Source organism: Camelus bactrianus, chromosome 4 (assembly GCF_048773025.1).
Source record: "Camelus bactrianus isolate YW-2024 breed Bactrian camel chromosome 4, ASM4877302v1, whole genome shotgun sequence".
Lineage (NCBI taxonomy): Eukaryota > Metazoa > Chordata > Mammalia > Artiodactyla > Camelidae > Camelus > Camelus bactrianus.
This window is the reverse complement of record NC_133542.1, coordinates 76,462,850-76,490,208: the sequence shown is the minus strand read 5'-3', so window position 1 is coordinate 76,490,208 and position 27,359 is coordinate 76,462,850. Positions and strand designations below refer to the sequence as shown.

At 65.9% G+C, this 27,359-nt stretch overlaps 1 protein-coding gene across 2 annotated transcripts in view; it reads right to left on the bottom strand.

Moving 5' to 3' along the window:
* The window catches only part of RXRA (retinoid X receptor alpha), a 96,229-nt gene that overhangs the window by 49,086 nt on the left and 19,784 nt on the right, over nt 1-27,359 (bottom strand). Inside the window, exon 1 of one of the 2 annotated variants that reach the window (XM_074362642.1) lies at nt 3,523-3,542. The exons of the other annotated variant lie outside the window; for it this stretch is intronic. The gene's annotated coding sequence lies outside the window, so the exon portion shown is untranslated. Of the gene's footprint in view, nt 1-3,522; nt 3,543-27,359 lie in introns of those variants that run through there. 2 annotated transcript variants of the gene reach the window in all.

The following is a 27,359-nucleotide window of genomic DNA, read 5'->3' as shown; positions in this document are numbered from 1 at the left end:
ACCAAGAGCCCAGCCGCCTGGGATGAAACAGAGAAACGGCCACGCCTGGCAGGCCAAGGTGCCCGTGAGGTCCAGAGAACCAAGTGCCAGAGGTGGCCCGGGGCTGACAGGGGCCGTGGGCCAGGAGCCAGGAAGGCCAGCTCCCGCTCTGGGCACGCCTGGCTACGGGCGGTGTGTGCATGCCACCGTGAGCTCACTGGGCCCCAGAGCATGGGGCCTGCCCGCTGGGGGAACTTGACGTGGGAGCCCTGCACCTCTCCGGGCCTCAGCCAGATGGCCCTGGAGTGACGGGGGCCAGACCTACCCCCAGTCTCACCTGCTCCGCGGTCAGACAGCCACCAGGACAGGCCATAACCCCGGCACTGAGGAACAGCACAGGGTGCCCAGGATCAGCCCGGCCTGCCCACGTGGCCAGCCAGCCTGGGGAAAGTGTCTGCGTCCTATGCTCACCCACTTCACCCCCGCCGCGGGCCCAGAATCCCACGCCCAGGCCCCCTAGAGTCCCACAGCCCACCAGGACCCCACCAGGTGCTCAGTGCCCAGACCCCTCGTTGGTCTCAGGTACAGGGAGCCAGGTAGGTCCCTCCCCCCAGCTGCCCGGGTCCCCACGCCCGCCTGTAGGTGCCAGTCAGGTAGGGGCGCTGCCAGTGCTTCCTGGTGACCCCCACGCCTGGGAGCCCTGCACCGAGTGCTTCGGAACGTGCACCTCATGCAGCTCCTGCAAAACTCTGCAAGTCTGACCGTCCCGTCACAGAAGGGGAAGTGAGGCTCAGAGACGCTGCAAGTCCACACGCTGGTCAGCACCAGGGAGACGGGAGCCCTATGCCAGGTGGGCACCGGGTGCAGGAGGCAGGGAGGGAGGTGAGCAGAGGGGGGCAGCAGGGGGTGGGCGGCAGCAGGGGGTGGGCGGCAGGCGGTGACAGGAACCTCTGCCCGTGGGGAATGGAGGCCCTAGACGGCAGCGCAGGCGGACGGCGGCACACGCAGGGCAAGGCGGGAGGCGTGTGCACACATACACCCCCGTCACGGGCCCTGCTGGGGACCCTGACACCCCATGTGAATCCCCCAACCCAGGCCATGCCCTCAGGGGAGTGGGCACTGCTGGGGCTGGCAGGCCGGAGCCTCCCAGGACCCCGGCTCTCTCCTCCACTGGCCGGGGGAGGGCCTGGCCACCCACCGACAGCCTCCTTCTCCCTCCACCAAAAGAAAAGGGATCTCTCTTCATGACAGGGGGCCTTAACTTAACAGAAGCTAAAAATCTGTATTCCATTTTTATTTTAAAAAAATAATAAACAGCAAGATAGGCCGTTATCTGTCTGCACCCAGAGGCAAAGCGGGCCAGCAGCTCCCCTCGGCTGAGCGCGCAAGGCTGGTCTGCAGTGACTTTGTTTGGCTTTGGTAACAGAGTTGCAGGATGGCTGGGTTTTGTTTTTCCTTCCTTTCTTTCTTTCTTTCCTTTTTTCCCCGGGAGGGGGGAGGAGGGGGCAGGGAAGCTGTTTTACAGAATCTCAGCCCGGAACACAGACTCTCCCACCACAAGCGCTCTCCAAGCCAAAGGCAGGTTTGATTTTCTCCAGAACCCCACCCAGCCCACAGCCCTTCAAGCCCATCCCCAGTGTGGGCTGGAAGGAGCCTGCGGCCCCGCCCGCGCCCCCAACCCCAGCTGTGAGAGGAGCTGGTGACCCAGTGGGGCTGACCCCGCGATGGACCGAGGTCTACTGTGGGCCATGGCCTGCCTGGAAGCCTCCACCAGCAGCCTGGGACCATCCTCCCTCAGCATCCCAACCCCAGAGCTCCAGGAAGGGCCGAGGCCGACCAGGGGACCCCTCAGCCTCCCTCCAAGCTCACCCACCTCCCGACCGGGACTGGGCCGGCCGAGCGCCCAGACACCACGGCGATTCTGAAGGCAGGGAGGTCTCGGGCGCCCAGGCCAACAGCAGCCACAGCAGTTGCCTCCCACCCTCCACCTCGCCAGTCCTCGGGGCCCCTGGCTCTCCCCACGCTGCCCACGCTCTCCCCCACCCACTCGCCACCATCAGGCTTGGGAACCAGGTCATTTCAGAAACACACTAGCTGTCACCTCTAGGCTTGGACACGCTGTTCCCTGGGCCTGAAACTCCCCTATGCCTCCTCCCGGCTCGCTCCAACCCAGCTTAAACACTGCCTCCTCCAGGAGACCCTCCTAACCCTCCTGGCCAGGGCTGGGGCCTCTTCCACCACATGCCCTAGACAGGGCACTCAGCTCCCTTGTCTGAGGCTGCCAGGATCCAGGGGCTCGTGAGGTCAGGAGCCAGAACTGGCTCCTCGGGCATCCCTGGGGCCGGGCCTAGGGCCTGGTACACAGCAGGCAGCAAAGACCAAACGGATGAACAGGGCTGGAACGAGAGGGCTAGAATCGGACCCATACAGGCCGCAGGACTCACCAGGGCCCTCAAGAAACTGCTGAGCAAGCACCAGGCCTCAAGGAGGCCCCAAGGTGTTGACAAGCCGTGCAGGCCCAAGGCGGCCGGACCACCGGTCTAGCCTTTACCTCCTCTTCTGCAAAGAGACATCACACTCAGAGAAAGCGGCTGGGAGGCAGTGGAAGTGCTCGAGAGACCACGACGCTGGCCTCTGCTCACCCACCCCCACAGGTGGCGAGCTGCAGGTGCCCTGGCTGCACGCTCCCGGCGGGGTGGGCCGCGGGCATCTGACTCAGCCCCGCCGGGTCTAAGCGTCCTCGTCCTCAGAAAGCAGACGAGGCCCTGGGCTTCAGCTCCCTTCATACACCACCAAGCACTCCCTAGTGGGACACCTGCTTCCCCACCGCCCCCACTGTGCTAGGAACAAGCAGATAAACAAGGTCAGGCCCTGCCCAGGGACAACCAGTCCAGAGTCAGACAGCCCTTTCCAGGAGCCCGAGTTGGTCAGTGACGCAGCAGGAGAATGGGCACCCTGGCTGGGTGCAGATATCAAGGAGGGCCTCCTGTAGGAGGCACCACTTGCCTCCCTCCAGCTGTAACTTGCAGTAGACTCCTACCTTCCCCCAAACCCTACCTTCTTACCAACCCCTAGACTCCCTGTGCATGGCTGGGAGAGGGACAGACCCACGTACATGCCCACCACAAGGACAGCCACCCCAGCCAGAACCCCAAGAGGGCAGCAGACTCATGCAGGCGACCCCTGGCACCAGGAGGCATTGAGACCAGGGGCCAAGTCCAGCCCCACCTCCTCCTGGCTGAGGACTGTGGTAAACAATGTCGTCTCTCTGGGTCTGACGTTCTCATCTGGAAAATGGGTTGCTTTAGGACATAAAGGGGGTAAGCAGAGCACAGTACCCAGTGCACAGCAAGCCTGCAGCTACCAAGCAGGTATGCGTCCAGCACAGCCCCAGGACACAGCAGACACCCAGCAACCGAGAGCCACTTTGAGGGTCCTCGCTCTTCCCGTCCCTGTCACTGCCAGCCCCAGCGCAGGCACCAGGTGCCCCTGGGCAGAACCCACAGGTCCTCCCCACCCCGACCACTGAAACTTCCATCTTACCAGAGCACGGGTCTCCCGACGCCCCTCTCTCCACAGGCCCCGACTCAGGGCTGCCTTGCTTGCTTCCTGTGGCCCAAGCCCAGCCCCTCACCCTCCCTGAGCGCCCACTTCCTCATCCCTCAGAGACCCATCTCCAGGCCCCTCCCCCGCTGATGGGCGACGACGGCAGGCGCCAGTCGGGGCGAGGCCTGACCACGGGTTCCTAGAACCCCAGGCCCCACCCAGCATGGGTCCCGGCTGGGGTCTGTAGCAGCGCCTCGCTGGGACGGTGGTCCTGGGCCCCTCTGCTCCTCCTCTTCACCCAGGGAGCCAGTTCCAACCTCAACCAGCTCCACGCCCAAGTCGGCAGAGTCCCCTTAGGGGTCGGACAGCCTGGACTACCTGCCTGGGGTCACACAGCTCAGAAGGACAGAGCCGGGAAACGTCCCCAAGGGTCTGCGTTCCCACTGTACATCTCCCAGTCTGACCCAGCAAAACCCCAGGGAGAGTGGCCTTCACCGTCCAGCAACCTGGACACCCTGCCCATGGCTGTGCGCCCCCGGCAGGTCACTTGGCCTCTCTGAGCGCCCGTTTCCTCCTCCAAGCACTGAGTGTAAGAATGCCCACCCCAGGAGGTCACAGGCAGGGATCCCCGATCCCTGAAGCTGAGCTCCTGGCAGGCAGTGGAGAATTAATGAATCTGCAGCCACCATGGTCACCATGGGCCCAGTCACAGGGCAGCCCTAGGCCTACTGCAGCAGAAGAAAGAGGGGCGCCACCTGGTATAGCCTAGGGCTCCCCACTTCCCACCCCTTCGAGGGGGTGGCCTCGTAAAGGGCCCACACCCCTAGTCCAGGGCAGTCCCTCGGGGGCATGGGGCTGGGAGCCTTGGCCACTGCCCTCTGCCTCCAGACTGGTATGTGCCCACCGGGCCAGTGGGACATCCTGCCTGCTGGCTCCTCCCTCAGCCCCTTCCCCATCCTTCCTGCCCGGACTCCAAGGCCTGGGTTCAAATCAAACCCTCAACTCCAAAAACACCTGACTTCCCCAAAATGGGCCAGTCACAAGGATTACACTGGCCCAGGGTAATGTCACCCTGACCTAATGTCACTGCCCACCCGGGTGGCAGTGGGGGAGGAGCAGTCTCCCCGTGTCTCCTCAGGGAGGAAATGGGGAGCCAGGCACCGCAAGAAGCAGGTCCCGGCCAGGCCTGGCACCCGGCTCCTGATGCGCAGTCCTGTGACAGGCTGGCAGGATGTTGGGAAACCCGCGGGCCTTATTGCAACACGGCGGCCACGTCAGCGACTGGTTTCGACATGCAGCACCCGGGACCAGCCGCGGCCACCTCGGCCCCCAGGCGCCCGGCCTGCACCCTCAGTCCTCGGCCCCAGCCCGCACCCGGGACGTGGCCCTCGTCCCCGGGGGCACGCAGACAGGGCTGAGCCATCTCAGAGATGCGGGGCCCAGCCTGCAGCCTGGGGCCATTGCGGGCCAGCGCAGGCCTGTTCTGCCCACGGCTCCCCGAGGCCCGGAGCCGGGCCCAGAGCTCCCCGCAGAACCCCCCGGGGCCAAGCTCGGGGAGACCGCCTTCTGGAAGGAGAGAGCCCCCGCGGGGCCAGCTGGAGCTCCTTACCAGCCCCGGGGGGCACGGCCGAGCTGGGGGGGGTCCAGCCCGGCCAGCCCAGGCCTGAGCGGCCCCTCGGCTGACCGACCGGCTGAACGAGCACACCCCAGCCCGTGGTCCAGCCGAGCCCAGGGCTGCACGCGCCCTACACGCCCTTGCTGAATTTCAAGCAAAAACAAGAGCGGGCCCAGCACAGCAGCTGCCACCCAAGGGCACCCCCTGCTCCAGGAAAACGGTCCCGCTGAGCCCTGGCGGCGGCCCCACCCCACAGGAGGAAACCGAGGCCTAGTGAGGGTGACGGACTCGCCCAAGGTCACCCCTGGAGGAGCAGAGCAGCAGGGACCCCGCTCTGGCCCCACGCCCGCCGCCCTCACTGGGCCAGCAGGACGGGAGTTTTAGTTGGGGCAGGGTCGACTTTGGAGGTAAAACCCTCTCCCCGTGCCCTCTTGCCCTTTGTCCCTGTGAGTGGGGCTGTCTGCCTACGTGCCCAGGGTCCCACCGCCCACTGACCCCCGGAGCCTGATGGGGCCGCCAGCATCCACCACCTCCCCCCGCAACTACCTTCTGCCCTGGGGCTGAGGTTCCCGACACAGCCGCCTGACGTTCAGCCCTGACACGGCCTCGCCCCAGGCCCTCGGGAGACTTCCAGAACCAGCTAGCGGAAGGGCCGCTGCATGGGCCGCTGCCACCCACGATGTCTGCACCGACCCTCCACCAGCAGCCCAGCCAGGCAGCATCCTCCGCAGGACGAAGGGATCTGCAGCGGCCATGCCCCCTCTGACCACCGCCCCCCACCCCGCCCCGTGGTCTGAGCTCTGCTGAGCATGAGGCCCACCAGGTCCTGCCACAGCCAGGCCCGCCCCCTGGACCCCGACACAGGGAACTCCGCCACACCGCAGCTCCACGGGGCAGCTTTTCTACACAGGTCCCCCCAACCCCAGTGGCCACCGCAATGCCCAGCCAACTCTGAGACAGCTCAGGGGTGACCAGGAGGGACGACGGGGCCACCACACCGCCCTCTGAAATCCCGAAGGCTCCGCATAGCCAGCAGCACCGACAGAGACAACGAATTTCAAATGAGGGGTGATTGTGCACCCTTCATCAGAGGGGGACTGGGTGCCTTCTACAACCAGGTGCTGTTCCAGGTCTGGGGATACAAAAGGGAACCCACTGGGGAAGGCCCAGTCTGGACACAGTGTCCAGGAAAGGCCAACAGGAGCAGGCCCGGTGGGAGGAGGCCCGGTGCTCTGAGCAGCAGGAACTGCCAGGCAGAGGGATCTCCTGCCGAGGACAGGGCAGGGCCGTCTGCCAGGGCTCAAGCTCAGGCCCAATGTCATCAAAACCGGGGCTCCCCCAGGGCCTGCTGTGGATGGACATCACCCTACAGGCCCACTGGAGCCCTCGGACACAGCCCGAGTGGAGACAGACAGACGGCTGTCCTCCCTGGCCCCCATCAGAAGCCTGCCTCCCAGCGTGTCAGGGCACAGGATCCCCTCCCCAGGGGCCTACCCCTCCACTAGGTCCTCAAGCCCAGCAAGGTCCAGAAGCCCCAGAGGGAAGAGGAACGCACCAGCTTGGCGCACAGCGGGGCCACACAGGCCCTCCTCACCACACGCGAGGACATAAGGCAGGGTCTGGTGCAGGTTCGTGCACGTGTCTGCGCACATATGTGCACACACACGTGACCTGAGTGCAGACGACATGCATGAGGGTTCATGTTAAATGGGCCTTGAGCTGGGAGGAAGGGGCGTCCCAACTCAGCCTTGCCCCCGGCCCGAGCCTCCTTTTCCACCTCTGAACCACGAGGCTGCAGGAGACAGCAGGGCAGCTGTGGGACAGTGTTCACATGGCCTGAGAGGGGATGCGACTTCCCGAGGTCGCCCAGCTGCCCCAGGCTGGACCTCGAAGCCAGGCCTGTGATCCCAAACCCAGGCAGCACCTGCAGGTCAAGGCGGCTTTAGGCTGGGCTGCCTGTGTGGGGACCTCACAGGAACAGGGTGAGGGGGCCCAAGGGGCCCTAGCAGGCATGGTGGCCACTGGCCCTCACACCCACACATGCGTGTGCACTGCCCGCAGAACGGCACCCAACGTCTCACTCAAAAAGACAGCCTGCTCTCTGGGACGTTCAGGGTGCACGTCTACTGCGACACTGAAGGGAGGTGCCTGTCCAGCCCCAGGAGGGAAGCCCCAGGCCCCTCGGGGGCATCCTCCCCAGAGTCCTGGGACGGCCAGAGCGAGAGCTACTGTCATCTTCCTGGAAGGGGCCGCACCTCCTCTTGGGGGCCTGGTCACGCCTCTGTCCAGTCCACGACCATCTGCTGAGCCAGTGGGGGCACGAGGCACCAGGAGCCAGAGCCCAGAGTGGACAGGGCCGCATGCCCACATGTCCTCCTTCACTGGGCAGAGGCCGCTGCAGGACAGGGGCCCCTGGAGACAGGGCCCAGGGAGAGGTTTCATTTCACATTTTAGTCAAGCGACAAGGGAGGGAACTGCAGCTTGGCGAGTGAGAATGAGGTGAGAAGTGGGCTCCCCAGGGGAGGGCCCAGGCCTCCAGCTGGGGAAGGCCCTGCCCTGGGCCTTCAGATGACGGAAAGCGTCCTGAGAGGGCTGAGAGACCCAGGCCCACACCTGCTGCAGCCGAGCTCGGGCAGCCCGGGCCTGGAGCCCAGCAGCACATGCTGGCACTTCCACGGGCTTCATAACAAATTACCATGAGCGGGAGGGAGTGTCTTATCAGGAGGATCTCCAGCAGGGCTGATACCATCGACTGATGTCAGGGAGCTCTGGGAACTATTAGCTTAATTAGCAGTTTCTGCGTGATCAGCAAAAGCTGCCGGCCTAGCCCGGGCCCGGGAACCAGCGTGGCGGCCAGAGCCAGGCTGGGCGCGTCCCTGGGTGACGCCTGGCGAGGGAGAGGAACCCAGAGGTATGAATGAGGTGCCGCGGGACAGCATGGGTGTCAGTTCTCCACCTGCGGGCGTCTCTGCCCCTCGGTGGCAGGAGCACATGCTCCCACGTCCCACTGTGCAGGTGGGCAAGCCAAGGCCTGGGAGGCTGGGCTCCAGGCAAACTCAACGTCCAGGGCACACCTCGAAGGCCTGCCTGACGACCCAACAGCTTCACAAAGGCTGCTGTCCCGTATCTGAGCCGCTGGTTCCCAGACTGCTCTGTGCCACCTGCCACGGAGGCCAGAGACCTCCATCCGGCCCCCATCCAAGGGCACGCAGGCAGGGGAAGTCCTTGGTCCCAGGGCCTGTATGGCCTCCAGCAAAGGACCCTCCTCTCCAGGCCTCAGCTCCCCACGCGTCTGCAGACAGGGCCTCTCGGCTCTTCAGACCCCGGTACCACGTTTCCAGGCGCGGCTTCTGGAAGCAGAAAACCAGACCAACCCTGCTCGGCCTGTCAAGAGGAGACCCAAGTCTGCCGGTGGGGTCCTCCCCGCCCTCCCATGCCGGGCCCTGCCTTGCTGGCCCCCAGCCGGCCTCATGCTGCCCGAGGGGACTCGGAGCCGGGGCAGCTGTGGCTGGTGCTGGGGAGGGGGCCGCTTCCGCTGCCCCCAGGACCCCGCCGCAGCCGCAGCCGGGCCGCTCTGTCACTGACACCCTGAGCTAACAAGTTCCAGATGTGGCCAGTGGAGACGGGAGCAGCCCTGCGCCCTGCTGAGGGAGCTGGAACCGGTCTGAGATAACGTGGATTCCTGAGCCCGTGCCAAGGCCCGTGGACCCGGAGGGGGCGGCGAGCAGCGCCGCAGAGAGGAGAGGCGGCTCCCCGCGGCGAGCTGCGTGTGAGCGCCGGGACCACCCAGGCAGCGCCAGTGCCGAGACACCCCCAGGACCACACCCTTCCCCAGCCGCGGGCCTCCCAGCCTCCGTCCCCCGGTGCACACCCCGCACAGCACCGCTCCCCGCTAAAGCACAGGGCCTGGCCTGAGAGATGCTGACCAAGGGTCAACCCCGCCCCCAGGAAGGAAGGGGTGCAAGCAGCAGGCGCCAGACAAGATCCCACGGTCTCATGACTCCAGCCAAGACAGTACCACACTCCTAGAGGTTGCTCCCCTGACCCCTGACCCACCACCTCCAGGCCACCCAACAGCTCACACAGAGGGCCCAGCCTCCTCACCAGCCAAGCCCCCCAGCATGGGACCCCACCCCATGTCAGGCCTGAGTCGGGCAGGATGAATGACCAGCAGGGCGGGGGGCCTGGGGAATGGAGGGGTGGGTTCTGCCTGAAGCACCTTCCCTTCCATCCGTGGAGCCTGCCAACTGCCCCCCCCCCCCGAAGTCCACCCAGACCCTCAGAGCCACCCCACCAGGCTTTGCAGCCACTGAGGACAGACATAAAACTGGGCCAGGTGTCCTGTCCTGGGCCCACTGAGGGACAGCGAGGCCCCAGTCCACACAGACGGCCTGAGCCACTAGGCCCCTGGCACCCCTGGTGAGTAGAGCAGGGCGCCTGGCCGCGCACAGCACCAGGGCCAGCCGTCCACACTGAGGCCGGCGCATGAAACCCAGAGAGGCCAAAACGCCCAAGTCGCACACTGCTGCGCTTCTCAGGGACAGACAGCCCGCCAAACCCCATCCGTAGAGGCGGGGTCGGCCCCTGCCCCAAGCACACCCAGGGCCGGGACCCAAACGCCTCCCTGGGCCACCCGCCCAGGCACCACTGCCCCCTGGGCGAACAGCTGGCGGGGCAGAGGGGTTTCAGCCAGACACAGGCAGGCTGCGGGATGGGGCCAAGCCGCTACCTCTCTGTCTTTAAGCAGGAGAGGACCCCTGGAGATGGCACAGGGGTGGGGGGCTTTCCTGAGGCCTGTGTGCAGCCAGCGGCTATCAGCAGCTGCCCCTGCACCCCAGCCCCCAGGAGCTGTCGGCTTGCCCACCTCCTCCCTCCCAGCACCCAGAGCCTGCTTACACTGCCCACCCAAAAGCTCACAGCCTTCACCACAGGAAGTGCCCCCAGCCACTGCGGGGCTGCCCCACCCCTGGAGAGGGCAGGCACAACCCTCTCCAGCCTGTTTCCTCGTCTGCAAGAGGGAGGGGAGACAGAGGGGCAGAAGGGATTGGAGAGTCTCATCAATAATGTCCAAATGCCAGGACCACAAGCCAGGGCTTGGAGGCCACCCCAGCCTGGGGCCCTTGAGCCCACATCCCAGTGCTGGACCCCCTGTCCCTCCCAGACACTCAGGTTCCCGCCCCAAGGCTTCTGCAGCATGATCTGGACGCCTGGACAAGACGCTGTGGACCTTGGAGTCTCCGCTCCCCCTGGGGCTTAGGGGAAAAGACCTATCACATCGTCCAGTCTGAATCTAGAAAAGCAGGCGGAGGAGGGCGGGGGAGCGGCAGGGGCACACCTGGGGGAGGGTGGGCCCCACAGCCACGCTCCCTGCGCAGACCCTCGTCTTCCTGAGGGTCTGCTGTTCCTTTTTCTGGCTGTAAAGTTCTTAGAAAAGGCTCCCCCTCCAAACTACTAACAAGTGGAGGTGACAAAACATCACTGCCCAAGGCCCCACAGAAGGCGGCATGGCTGTGCGCAGCCGAAAATCACACCGCCTGCTCTGCCGCAGGCCGGCCCCTCCCGCCCCCGCATCTGCCTCTGCTGTCAGGAACGGGCAGGGCTGGGCCCTCCTCGGAGGGCTGCGCCCAGGCAGACAGGGCTGCCACCACCAACTTAGCCGGGCGTCACCGCACTCGGGACTCGGCCCGGCCCAGGACGCAGGCCCCTGGGGATGTGCTCGCCGCGGCCACTCTCCACGATCCTCGGCCCCCCTGCCCCAACAGGGCCTTCTTGGAAACAGTGCCAGCAAGTCCCAGAAACTGGACAGCGGGACAGGCGGGCCTGCAGGGGGCAAGGCGGGGCGAGGAGCAGGCTGACGGCACCCAGCAGGGCCTGCAGGGCCCGCCCCCGGCCGCTTCAGGCTGGGCGCTCAGATGGGAAACCAGTGAGCTGTGAAATTAGCTGATCCTCTACGCCGACACCTTCCACCTCTCCCGTCCTGGCAGAGAAGGCGGTGCCTCCTGGGCCCACCACTTGTCTCCCGAGGGGAGGGGACACCTCTGAGGCCACCCTGCTGCCACTGGGCTGTGCATGGACGAGAGCAATGAGGGCCTACTGCCCACTCGCCTGCGGCCACCACTCATGTTACATCCATCATAAGCCACGAGGACCCCCAGATGGGTCCCCGCCCACAGACAGAGCCCTGCAGGGAGCGAGCGCCCAGCACCCCCAAGAGGGTGACCATACCGTATATCTGGGACCTGACCTGTCGGGGGGAGAGGGTGGGAGGAGCGGTGCCAGCTTCCCGGCCATCCTCTTTCTCCTCTGATTAAGGAGAGTAAGGATTCACCAGACAGGGGATCAGAGCTGGGGGAGAGGCAGGATGGCTGCGACAGTGGACGCTTCGGGCAAAGGAACACGGCATAGGAGCCAGGCCGCGTGGGGGAGCGGGGGGCAAGCAGGCCGGGCTTCTGGCGGAGGAGAATCCCCTTCCCCACCTCCCACCCCAAGCCCTGCCAGCCCAGCGCGGCCACCAGCGTGAGAGCCCACCCCAGCCAGGAGCCAGAGGAAGGTGGTGGTGGGCACTGGACCCGCCTCAGCACAGACCCCGAGGCTCACCCGGGGACCTCCTGTCTCTCCCACTCAGGAAGCGGCTCATGTGGTCCCGGGGCCAGCCCGGCGCCTGGGCCGCGAGGGGCCCCCAGGAGGAGGGAAGGCGACCGGGACACCTCCAGTACCCCTGTTTACTCACTCACGCACCCGCGGAGGCGCACACTGCCAGGTGCTGGTGCAGAGGTGGGCACAGCCAGCATCACTCCGGCCCTCTCGAAGCTCACTGGCTGGGGAGGAGGGGGAGACTCTGGACCAGCCACAAAAACACAGAGCCTGTGGCAGGAGAGAGAAACTCGGGCCTGCAGATGTGCCAACAGGGACCCCAGCTGGGGCAAGGGGCCCGGGAGAGGCCCCTCCCTGCACAGACCCCTGGCCTGAGACACATGGAGCGTGGGGGCGGGCCAGGCGGGGGGCACAGTGGTGCTGGGGGCTCCAGGCCAGCCGGGAGCTCGGGCGCACAGGACAGGCGATAGTCTGGGGGCACCAGGGAGGCCGAGGCCTGAGCAGGGACTGCCATGGGCAGCAGGGACCAGCACAGCTCACTGTTCGGAGCGGCGTCCCCTCCCAACCCGCATGGGCTGTGGGACGACAGCCAGGAAAGGCGGTGCCGGCCAGAGGGCGCGTTCAGGGCTGGGAGCCGGCCAGAGCTGGGCTCCTCCCGCCGGCCACGCTGGGGGACATCCCACAGGGGCTGAGACTCTTCACAAGGCTGTGGGAACACCGGCTCCCAGGGAACTCGCTGCAGGGACAGAGCTGTCCCCAGTCTAGACGCTGGCAGGAGAGGCCCCTACCCAGGTCACAGCAGGAAGCCAAAGGTACCCAGGCTCTGAGCTCTTGTTCCAGAACTTTCCACTCCTCCTGGTCACTTGGGCAAGCAGTGGGCGGCCTGAGAGCCCCAGGCCTGCTCGCAAACAAGGAACCTCTGGAGTACCCCAGACTTTAATCAGATCTGTTAGGCACTGGCCAGGCAGGGAGGAGACACAAACTACTGTGTGAAAAGCTCGTCACCAACAGGTGACAGCACAATCACTGCGGGGCCGGTGCGTCAGGGGCGGTCAGCCCCAGGAACCCAGCGCCCCCAGGCCTGTGGCCACAGCTGTCCCAGCCCCACCGAGTGGACACTCAGACTGGAGAGCGGTGGGGGGGCACATGGGGCAATGTGGGAGGGGCCACGGGGCCGGGCGCATCAGGACAGCCAGTCAGGTCCTCAAACAGGCCGCTGCACACACGGGCCCGGGCAGCATCGGGAACAGCGTGGGGGAAGCTGTCCTGCCATGAGCGAGGCCTCAGTCTCCCCCCTCCAACCGTGACACAAGGATATCAAACAGGATCTCAAAGTTCCCTTCTGGCTCTGAGACCAGGTGCCTGACCCACAGAAAGTTCCAGAATTAGTTTATGAACGAATTAGCAAAACGGTCATGGCGTTAATTTGATGAGTCAGATGGCAGGGCACAAGGGAAAGTCACGTCTGACACCGACGGGCTGCTCTCTCCCATCAGATAAAGTCCGAGCACGGCCCAGAATGGAGGGGCACACCACGTCGGGGCTGGAAGCGGGTGGCGGGCCAAGCCAGACACCGCGCAGGGCTCCCCCGGCGGGAGGCACCTCACAGACCCTGCCAGGCCTCCTGGGTTCCTGGCTCACCCAAGGGGGGCCCCCAGATCCCAGGCAGCTCAGCTCAGTGCCCACGGGGCCTGCCCCCTACGGCAGCAGCCCCAGGTCTGAACCCCGCCTGGGGGGAGCCCCTGACTCAGAGGGACCCCAGGCCTTGGATGAGGCCCTTCCCTCCAGAAGGCTCTGGCCAGAACCCCCCGGGGTGGCCCTGGGGGCCAGGTCAGCCCCCAAACAAGGCAGGCCCGTGACCCAAGCGCCTCGCACTGGAGGCCAGCAAGGACCCCGCCGCCTGGTCTCTGAAGACCTTTAAACAGACCTGACAGCCCCACGTGGACGACGCGCGGGTGGAGGGGCACAGGGCGGAGAGCAGCAGCCTGCCGCCCCGACCGGCGCTTCAGAGGAAGAAACGGGCTCAGGGAGGCCACAGAGCCGGGCGCGGCCGAGGCTGAACTCAAACCCGGGGCTGCTGCAGGGCCTCACTGTCACAGCACGAGCCTGTGACCAGCAGGGTGGTGGCAGGGAAGGAACAGCTGCTTCCTGCCCACTCGGCCCCCAACCCCAGTGACAAGGGCATCTGCAGGCTGTCGCCAGCTCAGGCAGCGCCCAAACACCGACCCCACACCCCACGGCCTGGCCAAGGCCACCGAGGGCGGCTCTGGGACTCTGGATCACCCTCACTCCAGACAGTAAAAGCAGGGGCTTCAGCCTCCTGGGGGCTCAGTGGCCGTGACAAAAGCAGCCTGAAGAGGCAGCCTTCAGCACTCTGGCCCCATCACCACGCCACCGCCCAGCCTGCCTCCTCACCCCTCTCCAGGCCAGGACCCCATGGCCCCAGGACCTTCTGCAACCTTGGTGGGGTAACAAGGAGCCTCAGTGCCTCTGCCCCTTCCCTCCCCGGGGCAGGCCCACCAGAGCCCCCCAGGCTGCCCTGCCCGGCAAGACGGATGGCCTGAGCCAGCCCGTGAGGGAAATGGACGGAAGGTGGGCTGGGGCACCAAGGGCTGTCCTAGGACCTTCCAAATGCTGGCTGTGTGTTTGGGGTGGGGGGTACACACAGGAGGGGCCGCTGCCACCTGCCGCCCGCCCGCACCAGGGCCCCACCCTGGCTGGTTCCAGCCCCAGGGCCACAAGTACCCTGCCATCTCCTGGGATTCGGACCACAGTGATTACTGAGTTTGCTATTTATTCAGCAGAGCGAGTGAGGGGTCTTTCCCAATCTCAGGAAAAATCAAATCCAGGCCTACTAAGGGGTGGGGGGTTAGCCTCCTCTCCCAGGTCCCACCCTCCCCAGCTGGGAACCCCTCCAGACAGACAAAGCCCCATTCAGTGTCCCCTGAGAGGGTGCAGAGCCTAGAGGAGGACGAGGAGGAAGATCTACGGCATTCATTTTCCACGGGGCTGGGGGCTGGGAGTGTGGTGAGGTGCGCCAGGTAGGCAGGTGCCCTGGGAAGGAGCACCAGAGAGCAAAGGGGGTGAGGAGGAAGGGAAGCGAAGCCAGGGAAGTGCTCAGGGAGCGGGCCTGGGGGTGTCCCGAGGCTTAATGAACACCCCATCACATGGGGTGTGGGCCTCTGGTAATTCCAACCTGGCCCACGAGGCCTCCACCTGTACCCTCCCCTTCCCCTTAACTGGGCTCTAGGGGATGCTGGGACCCCCACGCCCTCCCCTGAGGCCAGGGGAACTGCCAGTTGTGGGGCTCCTGGCCCCCTGCCCACACACACAGCACGTTTGCACACACAGGCTGCGCTCAGACCTGCCAACATTCCCAAGGCCGCCACCGCCGCCTCTCGAAGACCCCAGCCCAGGCCTAGGCCTGCCCCAGAACAGCTTGTCTCTGGCTGGGCTGAGCGGCCCAGCCCCGTCCTGCTGACAACCAGGGCAGGGAGAGCCTGGGGGCAGCACTGCTCCACTGGAAAAGCACCCAAACAGAAGGCTGGGGAGCCAGGTTCCTGGAGAATTCTCTGGAAACGGACCTTGTGGGCTCCTGCACACAGTCCATTCAAGGCTCCCGCACGGTCAAGTCCAGACCCCACACACGCTCCCTGGGCCCGGCCCAGCCGCAGGCCTTGGGGCAAGAATCCAGGACTCTGCTCTCATCTCTGGGCCATTGCATAGGCTGCTCCCCATCCGCTCCCTTGTCTGGATCTGCAGGTTGTCACCTCCTCCAGAAAGCCTTCCCTCAAGCTCCACCCCAGCCCAGGTGGATGGAGGCCCTCCACCCTGGACTGCAGCTGCCCATGCCCTGCACCTCGCCCCAACCAGAGCCTCAGCCCTCACCTACCTCCTGCCTGAAAGTGGCCACTGACAGTCTGACCGGCCTCCTGCCCAGCTGACAGCTCGTCAGGCCAGGACACGCAGACCGGGCTGGGCAGGACTTGGTGGTCTTGGCTCTGATCTGGGGGTGGTGGGCAGCCCTCTTAGAAGCAGCATACGCCTCCCACGGGGACTCCTGTGAAGGACATGAGCCCAGGCGGGCAGGCGGGCAGGGTCTCCCCAGGAAAACACATGCGGGGGCACACCCCCGCCCATCATGCCCCCACGCGTCAGAAGGGTCCCACGCCACCTGCGACTGCCCCTAGCCTGTCTCCCTGGACTCCCAGGCACCATGGACACCTGCAGGAACCCCCGCCCTTCGCTGAGTGGCCAGGCCTCCCCGTCAACTGTCACTTCTCCCCACCAACTGTGGGTCTGCCGTGAAACATCCCGCGACTCTCCACGGTTTCGTCCTAAGACAGGACAGGCGGTAGGCTGCCAGGGCAAAGCTGATAAACAAATGTACGGAGAGACCCTGATTTACACCCCATTTCCTAAGGACGTGGACTCTGACCTGAGGGTGGCCCTCACTGCTTACTTCTGGTGCGGGTCTGTGTTCCAGAAGGTTCCGGCTAACAGAAATCTACCCTCTAGTTGGGTGGCACATCCCCACCCTAAGCCTGCTCATGACTGTGTCCACCCCGGTGACCCCCTGCGCCTCGCAGGCCTGGCGCCCGGGGCCACGGCTGGCGTGGGGTCACAGGGCCTCGGAAGCTCCAGTCCTCTGGCTGACCCCCGTGCTCGCTGCGAAGCCCCCTGGCAGACAGCCCACCTTCTTCAACACCCCTACCTGGCGCAGAGGAGGAAACTGAGGCCCGGAAGTACCTGACATCACAACGCTGCAGGAGAGGGGCCGAGGCGAGACCCAGGTCTGCACAGGCCCCTCCCCAGCCCTGCAAAGCCCCCTTCCCCCAGGGCCCCGCACGGAGTCCGGGGAGCGGGCGGGAGGGCGCACTCCGGCCGGGCTTCTCCCCGGGGAGGGGGCCCCCCAGCCGGGGCAGGCCCCAAACCTGTCTGCCTGCCCCAGACACCCCGTGCCTGGACAACGATCCGCTCCACTGCGTTCCTCAGCCCGGCCGACCGAGCGGCCGCCACAGGCGGGGCACGCAGATAAGGAGGCACGGGGAGCAGGCGGGTGGGCTCGGCGGTGGGTATTTGCTCTGCTCTGTTCTGTTCCGTTTCCGCCCCCATGGTGCCTTCACGGCTCCCTAGCCCTGCCGGGGCCTGAGGCTCCCTGGGGGTGCCCAGCACCGGGCTTGGGCACTGAGGTTCGAGGCCTACACAGGGCTGTGGGGTTGGGAGGGAGGCAAGCGAGAGGGCCCCAGGGAGACACCCTGTCTCACGGGGTGGGGCCTGAGCTGGCCCCAGGCCAGGGGAGGCCCTTCCCGACAGCACAGAAAGCCCACCAGTCCCCGGCCAAAGCCCAACAAGATCTGGTCCAAGAGCCACTGAGCAAGACCATCACTGTGCCCCTGGCACGCAGGGCGCTGGGAAAACAGGGCCTTCCCTTGGCCGGGGGCGGGGGCAACTCTCCCCCAGCCTCCTCTATGCAAAGCGCAGCCGGCAGAGCCGCCACACTGCAGCAGGACGCAGTGGGGTCCCCGAGTCCCTTGGCCCGGCCCCCGGCTAGGGAAATTTTCTCACACCCAGCACACTGGGACCCCAAAGCCCACTGCCACACACCATGTGTCTCCCCGGCGTGAGCCAGACCCCCCCCACCTTACAAAGACCCAGCACGTGGCCCTTCACGTTCCTAAATCACTGATGAGAAAACTGAGGCTCCGAGTGGTTGAGTAACCTGCCCGTGCCCCCGCCTCCGTGCCCCCCAGTGGGTGTGACCCCCAAAAGCTTGACACTGCCCCCCTCCTTGGGACCCGCCTACTGGGAAGTTGGACAAAGGCGGGGTGGCTTCCCAAGAAGGCCACCACCCTGCCCCAGCCCACCAGGGGCGGCAGGGAAGGAACAAAGACCAGCAGGGTCAGTGCTCTCCTGGTCACTAGGACAAGGTGGCCTGGCCCGGGACAAGTGAGAGCTCTGGTGGGCCCCCTCTGGCTCCCCAGGGGGGCACAACCCTCTAGGGGTACTGCGGTCCAGCAGCCACTGCAGCCCTTGTCCCCCAGGCCTGACCATGGTCAACACCCCCACCAAGGGCTTATCTGACACCTGGGAGCAGCCCAGCCTCCGCACAGCCTCTGCTCCTCTGGGACCAGGGCGCCACGAAGCTTTCCAAAACACGCAGACTCCAGGGCAGGGCAGAGCCAGGGCCTGGGGAGGAATTCCCCACACAGCTGCAGGTTGCACAACGGGCCAGGTCCCTACCTGCCTGCGCGGTGTTGCAAGGACCTGCCGCCCTTCAGGCTGGAGAACACTGCGAGGGCAGAGGCCGGTGCTTCCCCCACCCTTAGCGGGAGGCAGGGGTCTCAGCCTCCCCAGTCTCTAGGGGCAAGGCCCTGGCCACAGGGGATGCTCCGAAAACCTCTGCGAAGAGCTGCTACCCTGGCCCTCCTCTTGGACCCCGCTGCCCCGCCTAATTCTGGGCCTGTGCCCTTCCCTCCCCAACCCACCCGAGAGATGGAGCCCAAACAAGGGACTATTAATCGGAACTGACGTGCAGTGATTCCTGGGGCGGGCACTGCTCACCTCCCCAGTCTCCCCCAGGGCAGATCAGGAAACTGGGACTGGGGCTGGGGGTGCTGCCCGAGGTCTCCCTGACCCACTGTCTGCCGCTGGGCTCAAAGGGCTCCCTGCTCCCCACAGCTCAGGCCAGCCCAGCCGGGGAGCTCAGGCGCCCGGCTCCCCAGGCGCGGCTCACGCCGACCCGAGGCCTGCAGCACAGACCCTGAGACCCGGGCCTGCACTTCCCCCTGCAAGGCCGCATGCCGGGGGAGGAAGAGGCAGAGGAGAGCCAGGCACAGAGGAGGGTTCGGAGATGGCCGGCTCCTGCATGCAAGGATGGGGTGGCCCGGCCCAGCCCTACCCTGAACCCCAGAGGCCAACCTGGGCAGAAGAGAGAGAAAGCACACCCCTTCTGGAATCACGGGTCCCAGGTGCTTCTAGAGCAGACCCTGCTCACACAGCTTCCTGAGAGCAGGGGAGTCAGTCCCCGGGGGTCCCTCAGGTCCAAACACCCCAGAACACCAGGGCAGGCTCCCCAACTCCCAGTGGAGACCTCCCAGTGGCCTCTCAGTCCCTACACCCCCAGGCCCATCGCCAGCCCTGGAAGGCCCAGGTGCTGGAAGGGAAGGCAGAGTGAGCAGGACTCTGCAGGACGGGAGCCAGAGATCGGGGACCAGGACAACCATTGCCCTAGGAGCACGGAGGGCCCGGGACGCGGGAGCGAGGTCTGACCCAGATCCGAGACACCTGGTACAACCATGCCCCTGGGGTTTAAACCTCACGGGAAATCCGACATGCACACAAGTGGAGTTACAGGAAGGAGGCGGGGGGCGCCTGGCCCGGTGACGGCTGCCCAGCATCGCCCAGGGTGCTGCGGGAAAGCCGCGGAGTCCAGGCACGGCTCCCAAGGCTGCTGATCTAACTGGCCTAGGGTGGGGCCTGGTCACGGGGGCTTCTGAAAGTGCCCTGTTTCCAAAGGAGGGCAGCTCGGGTGAGAAGCTCTGATCAGGTCAGCACAAGGCTGCATACAGCACGGCCGTTAACAAACCCGCAGGCCTTCTCACGCCAGGCTGCTGGGGGGGGGGGGATGCAGAATAGCCCACAGCAGTGCCCAGCTGAACAATCTGCAGGAGTTATGATTCCACGGCACGGCCTCATCATTCAGCCCTTAGTGGAAGAGCTCGATTCGATTAGCCGTGGAGGCCGGCAGACCCAGGATGCAATGGCACGCACACACCCCTTCTGCCCATGGTTCTCCCTGGGGCCGTCCCAGCACCCTTCCCCCTGAGGGCCCGGGCCTCCTCCCCGCAGAGCCCCAGGCAGCCCCAGCCAGCCAATCAGAGGCCTGCGGGCTGCTGCGGGCCCCGGCCCTCCTGGCACAACCGCACGGGAGGCCAGAGCAGGCGTGGCCTGAGTCCCGGCCCCAGCCCTCTGAAGCAGCACCGCTCACACACCGGCCCCACATGGTCCCACCGGCACCCTCAGTCACCCCCGGCCGCAGACGCGGCTCTCTAAGGTCACCCTCAGCGGGGCTCGCACGGGCGTCTGGAGCTGTGCCGGGGTCTTGCCAACACCATCAGAGAGAGGTCATGACTCCCAGGGCACAGGTGGTTCAGCTTACCAAACAGGTACGCCCACCCCTGGAGACAAGTCACCCTCCAAAGACACCAGCAGGCTTCAGAAAGCCTTTCCTGAAGCCTGGCATCGCCACGCAGCAGCACCTCAGCCCTCCTGCCCTGGGGTGGGTAGGTGACCTGCTGGCCTAGAGAAGCAGGGGTGCATCCAAGCCCCCACCTTCAGGAGGACTGAAGGTCCAGCTGGACGCACTGGGGACCCACGGGTTCCAGGAAGCTGCCAGTGAACCACTTTGTAGAGTCAGTAATCTTGAAAGCAAGTGAAGAGGGGAGAGATACAGCTCAAGTGGTAGAGCACGTGCTTAGCACGCACAAGGTCCCAGGTTCAATCCCCAGCACCTCCTCTAAAAATAAATCAGTAAACCTAATTGCCTTCCCCCTCGCAGCAACAACAACAACAACAACAACAAAGAAAGCAGAGCTTTGCTTAAAGCTGGGAATGCCTGTGGCGACCACGTGGAAAGGGGCCAGCCTAAGGCACACAGGCACACAGCGTACACGCACCTGCGGGGCACACACAGCTCAGGCCGCCGGGGCCCCCGCCACCTCCCTCCACAGGGCCCTGGGCCTCCCGCACCAAGGGCTGTCAGAAACCCCACCTTCTGGGGACATCCACGAGCACGACTCCAGCTGCCTCTAAATCAGTTTACAAAAACGAACATGCCTCCTCCCCAGCAGGGCCAGCTCAGCCCAGCGTCTGCTCTGGCTTCCTCAGGCCCCAGGACCCAGCCGTGGACCTGCCCCTCCCTGCCTCCCTGGCAACCCTGGCCCCTTCCTTCCAGGGCCAGAGGGGGACCCCACACCCCAACTCTGCAGACACTGGAGGGCCCGGCGCTGCTCACGGCTCCCGGCCCGCACTCTTGGGGCCCAGCCCAGACAGCAGGGGGAAGCCGCTGCGCTCACCGGCCAGAGCAGGACCCAAGGGCTCAAGCTGCCCTCTGCCTCTCCCAGTGGGACCAACGCCTACGCCAGGAAGCTGGGGGCCCGGCCCCCAGCAGAGAGAAAAGACGGGGTGGGAAGGGGGAGTACGGCGCCAGGCCCCCGCCGTCTCAGGCCAGGAAGATGAGCGGACAGGGCCAGCGTGCCCAGGACGCCCCAGCCCGCGCAGCCCCCACCTCCCCCGAGACGGGGGCCGGCGAGCCTGCCCCACCCCGCGCCCTGACGACACGCGGGCGACACGGAACTGCTGTGGAGCCGCTCGGTCCACCCCAGGGCACCAGGCACCGTGACTCTGTTTCCCAGGGAAAACCAACACCGAGTGGGGTGGGAGCCGCAGGGCCAGGCCGGGGCACACGGCCCCCAACGCCCCCAGCAGCAGCGACCAGCGCCGGCCCCGCCAAAGGAAAACAAGGGAGGCCCGGCAGAGGGTGGCGGGAGGCTGGGTGGTCCAGACACGTAGCCTCGCACAGTCTGCTGCCTGGTGAGCGGCCACTTCTGCCCGCTGCCAGGCAGGGGCGAAGCAGGGGGAGCAGGGCAGTGCGGCCAAGCCCTGCCGCCGGTCCCCAGGCCTGGACTGGGACCCCTGCACCATCCCCAGGGCCCTGAGGCCGCCCTTCTGACCCCTAACGGCCCAGGTGAGCAGCCACCAGGCCCGGCGTGACCCCAGCCCAGCCCACACCCGTGTGTTCAACCCACCCATCAGGAGACACACGTCCAACCACGTCCCGGCACCCCCACGGCCCGCGAGGCCTAGTGTCAGCTCACCTGCCCCATCCCACCAGGCACCCATCCCACACCCAGGCAGGCCCAAAGCCCACGGCAGCCCTGGACCAGGCCCTCGCACCCTCAGCCCTGCCCTGCTCACACATCACTCCCGGGCCCTCGCTGTTCCCCCCTGCCTGTGAGACCTCGCTCCCTCCTGCAGGGCCATCAGGGCTCCAACTCCACACACCAGGCCTCAGCTACCCAGGGTCTCCCCGTCCCGACACACATGCACACGCTCGCAAGCGTGCACACAGAGACCAGATACCACCACCCACCCTCCCACACACAGACCAGAACGACCCACCCAACACACGCCAGCCACGCACACACCCCCATGTCCCACCAGAGCCGCGCTGCGTGGCCTCCACAAACCTCTCCCAGGCCCCCGCACACCCACTCTGGCAAACCCTACTCTGCACCATTCACTTCTCATTTTCATGGTTAAAAATTCATTCACAGCAGCAGATCGGTTATTACATCTTGGCCTTAATTAAAGAGGGCCGCCGAACGGCATTTTAAGCAGCGATGTCATTTTCTAATTGACAAGGCTCCATTACCAAGAAAAATACTCAAATGGGCCTGAAACGGAGCCGGTGCCCCTCCTCCGTCCTCCCGGAGCAGGGGACAACAGCTCAGCTTCAATTTTTAATCCGCTGATGAAATATTCACAGGCCGGGGAGAGGATCACATTTCCCAAGGTGTAGGCTCCCAACCCTCTCCAGGGGCTCCCCGAGCTGCGTGGACACTGACTTTGGGGTGATGAGGTCAGGGCAGTCTGAAGGAGCAGAGCCCACAGCACAGGGGCTAGACACACACCGGGCCCACAGCCAGCAACCTGCTCGTGGCCTGGGCTGCCTCCCGTCCCCTGCATCCTGTTCTAGGCATCACAAACCCCACTGCTGGCAGGGTCTCCAGGGGTGATTCCCTGGAAGGGAACCTTGTGGCCCAAGGTCACCAGTGACATCCTCCAAGCCTCTTGGTCCCAATCCTACCATATCGGGACCTCCAATGCCAGTCCAACCCCCTCCAGGAGAACCAGCCCTGTCCCCAAGACTGTAGTTCCCTAAGAAAGGTCTCAGAGGGCCCAGCCCCTCACGCCAGCACTTCCTCACCGGCCAGCACGTGCACCTCCAGGCTGCAAACACTCCCCAGAACAGCTGAGTCGGCTGCCCCCATTTTACAGGCAGGGACGCTGAGGCCAGAGAGGGGAGGCTCCGACCACCCTCCACCCAGGAGCATGGGCGTGGCCAGGTGAGAAGGCCACATGACCCTCAGCCTCTGGTGGTGGCAACACAGCCCATCCCTCTCAAGGAGCCACCGAGAGCGGAGGTGCTGATGTCACCCGAGGTACAGATGATGCCACAGAACGGGCGCGAGGGGCCAGGACCCTCCTCTCTGGATCGCATCCCCATGGGTGGTGGGGGCGGGCAAGGACTCTGGCAGGGGTTTAAAATGTCCCAGACCAGCAGCCCCCGGCTCAGGAGGTGCAGGTGGAGCAAGGCCCCCACACAGCCGGCCGGGTGCTGGGGGGGGCCTTCGATTTCCCGTGCAGACCGCACGGAGAGCGTGGCCAGAGGACATGGCTGCGGGCCACGGCAGCCAGACCTGGGCCACTGGTCAGGTGGCCGCTGTGCCCTCCGAGGAGGAAGGCGCTGCAGGGAACCACAGGCCTCCGAGGAGCATGAGCCCTCCGCAGGCCCACTGGCCATGAGACCAGGACAGGTAGCTGCCTCTACAGATGAGAGAACCGAGTGAGCTCAGAGGGGCAAAGGGCCCCTACAGAGCCACAGCGAGTGGGCCGGGCATCTCTAATGTCAGTGGTGCGTCTGGCCCTGCACCAGGCAGTGTCAACCCCAAGGGCTCTCAGAAGCCCATCCCCCTCCTTCCCCCACCTCCCTCCCCCACAGCTTCCACGCATGGAGCTTGACGCTGACCAGCTGCCCAGTCGGCCCGGACAGGTCATTTAATCAAAGCCTGCGACCAGCACAGCATCTCCTGATATCACTGGGCAGATGCGCCCGCCTGGCCATCTGGTGGGCCCGCTCTTCCTGACCCTGGGCCTGCGCACACTCTGGGCAGAGGCGTGAGTCCAGGGCACGGGGAAGGCGGCCGGGCAGTGCGGGGGACCTGCAGGCAGCAGGCAGCGGGTGGGGGGGTGTTTAAGGGCAGAATGCTGGTGTATGCTGTCACCCACGCTGCTGCCCGGCCACCTGAGCCGGCCGCACTGCCCCTCCTCTCAGCAGCCTTCCCGGGTGGGCACAGCCCAGGGGCTCGGCCCTGGGGGGGTCGTGTGCACACAGCTATGATGCTAGGGCTCGCGCCCTAGATTCCACTCAGAGTGAATATGCCCACGTACTCAAGGACAGAGGCACAGGCTGCCCCAGGTCGGGCCAAAGACGCAGACCTCGTGAGACGAGGCAGGGGCCCCAGCACAGGGCCTCTGGTGTCGCCGGCCCATGCTCACACTGACCCCGGTCCCCGTCCCCTAATCTCTCTGCTCATACTGAGCCTCCGGGACAGAGAAGCCCTGGCCCCGGCCGAGCGCTCTGGCCGCCACCACCAAGCACGGCTGTTTTATCCAAGAGACACGACCCACGTGGTCCCACAGAACCTCCAAGACGTCAGAGCCTACTCAGCCCCAGGGCGGGTCCCAGCCCACCGGCCAGGGTCACCGACACAGCCCGCCAGAGCAGGCTGCCTTTCCCTCACCAGCTGCCCAGGCAGGCTCCTTGACTCCCAGACACGAGTGCCCACCCCAGAGCCACCCGCCCCAGCAGGCAGGCCTACCCCTGTCCGCTCCCTCCTGCCCCCTCAGGGATGCCAGCCCTCCCCACTCACCAAGACTCGCCCGGCCCTCCCCCCAGGCCAAGTCACTCCCCGCCCAGGGCTGCTCTAAGCAGGACCTCTGACAACACAGCGTCCAAGCACAAAGCTGGGCACAGCCAGTGGAGGGGGGCCCCCATACCATCAGCCGGAGGAGGCGGCGGCTCTAGGCCCAGCTGCGGCGCAGAGCTGGTGCCTGCAGCCCAGCCAGCCCCCTCTCCTGGGACAGCCTCCACGGGGCCCCACCGCCGTGGGTCCAGGGGCAGCGCAGGTCCCTGCCTGGCGGCACTGGGAGGCCAGGCATCCCCCACCTCCTCGGTGCGGGCCCTCCCTTCACTGCTTGTGACAGAACTGGGTCTCCGGCACGCCTGCCCCTCCCTGGAGCCTCTGCCCGCTGGCGCGCCACTGCAGCGCCCACTGACACGGTGGGGCTGGTGTCTGGGAGAAGCCCCGCTGAAGTCTGGAGACACAGAGCTGGCCTGGGGTTCCCGAGGCCATGCTTCAGGGCCACACTCAGAATTCCGCTCTCACTCGGGGACTGTGAGCCCTCCCAATCCGGCATCTGAGGCCTCCAGGAGGGCATCTGAGGCCTGACGCTAGATGGATGGGCAGGCGCAACAGAGCCCCAGGACCCCAGGACAGATCTGGGTTCAGACACGCAGGAGCACCCCCTCAGGAAGGCAGGTGAGCACCGAGGAGGGTCCCACAGCCAAGACAGGATCAAGGGTCCCCAGCGGTCAGCTGTGACTGGCCCTGACTGGTGGCAGGGCCCTCCCACGGCCACACCCCGCACCTCCACCGGGAGCTCCCTGCCGACCACCCCTCCCGCCAGGACGCCGTGCTCACCACACTTGCAAAGGCCGCTCTGACCCCCATTGCCTGCCGTCCCTACCTCAAGTCTCCAGTCACGCCGACCAAACGCGCCACCTAGAACATTCGGCACTCTGACCGCGGACCCCAGGTGCCCAGACCCCCCCCAGGAATGGGTGTGGGGGGTCCCGGCCCTCCAGCCTCCACGCGGCCTGGCTCAGCCTTGCGCGCCCCCGCCCGCCTGACCGCCCACCCGGGACTCTGGCCACCTCCCCACCACAGCCCTGGCCAACAACGCCACCACTGAGGCCCATCCCCACACCTGCCCTGCTGGATGGACGTGGCTTAACTCCAGCCCAGACCCACCGAGTCACATCCCCACCCCCACAGCAACCTCCTCCTCACAGTCCCAAGACCTCACCCTGCCCTGGGCCAAGTCTCACCCGAGCCAGGGCTCCCCACCACTGCAGGACAGGCCCAGTGCCCCCGCTGGGGCCCACCTGTCGCTGTCTCTCGCCGGCCCCGATCCCTGCCCCACCTCACTGCCACCCAGCACTGGCCCCTTGCTGACCCTCACGGGCTGAGCTCACTCCCACCTCAGGCCCTTTGCACACGCTGCTCCCTCAGCCAGGGAAGTTCTTCCTTCCCGTCTCTGCCCGGCCACCCCTTCTGGTGCTACGACCTCACCTCAAACATCACCCCACATACCCAGGACTCAGCCATGGTCACTGCAGTCCCCGTGCTCCTCTGGAGGTGGGGGTGTGGGGGTCAGAGGGGAGCCTGGCTCTGACCAGCCACGCCACAGAAGGCTCCTCCAGGGCCCTCCTGCTCAGTGGACGCCCTGACACTCTGCTGGCTGCCCCTCACACCCCAGCCCCACCCATCCAGGCTGCGGGTGTGGAGTCTGCCCCTCGCTGTCTGGCCTCCCAAGCCGCCGGAGGCACGGCTCCACTCGGGGGTGTGGAGACAAAGGCAGGCTGACCACCCGGAGCCCACAATTAATCTCAGTCAACACCGTGGTGGGGCAGGGCGTCCTTCGCCCAGTGATTTACATTTTTATTAAATCACACAGGGAAATTAGAAACATTATTACTTCTCTCAGCCTTTAACTCCTTCTCTGCCCTGCACTGCACACAGGGCCCAGTGCTGTCCCTCCCAGGGTGACAGCTAGGCTCCCACCCCACTGCCACCTGCCTGTCACTTCCACAGTGCTGGCCCATGATTCTCCCCCCAGCCAGGGGTCCTCCCCTCCAGCACCAGGCCCTCCCCCAGCACAGGGTCCCCCCCACCATAGGGCCCTCCCCCCAGCACAGGGTTCCCCCTCAGCACAGGGCCCTCCCCCAGCACAGGGTCCCCCCCACCATAGGGCCCTCCCCCCAGCACAGGGTTCCCCCTCAGCACAGGGCCCTCCCCCAAGCACAGGGCCCTCCCCCAGCACAGGGCCCTCCCCCATGGCCAGGCTCTGGCCCCGTGCAGCCAGGGGGCAGCGCCTCCTCCTACCCCTGCCATCCCCAGTGGCCTTGAGTCGGGCAAAGCATAATTTCTCCAGCGTCAGTTTTCCCCTCCTATAAAATGGGGTCTTGGCCAGGCCCAGCTATCACCCCCCACCACTGACACTGTCCCTGTGTGGTCTCCCCCAGAACCTGAGGCCCCAGGAGCCCTCCCCACCCAGAGCCCAGCAAGGCTTCATGGAGCAATGTCCCCAGGGCAGCACCTCCTTTCACCCCAGCAGGCTCTCCTGCAGCTCCACAAGGTGACTCTGGGAGGAGGCGGGGGGCGGGGCAGCTGCAGACCCCAGAGGAGGGGCTCAGCCTGGGCAGCCCGCCCGGGCACCCCGCCACGTGCCGTCAGGGGACGGACGGGAGCCCCACCAACAAGCCGCCGGCAGGACACACTGAGCCTGGGGAGGAAACAGCAAGGCAACGGCTGCGGGGCGGCACAGGGAAGGGCGCTCTGGGGAAGGCACGGCTGCGGGCGGGGGAGGGGCCGGGAGCCTTTTAGCAACAGGAAGCTCTGCAGGACAGCCGGTCCCCCACGAGCAGGGACCGGGGCCAGGTCCGGGGCCAGGACTTCACTCCGAGGACCATGGCAGCGTGGGGGGGTCAAAGAGGACA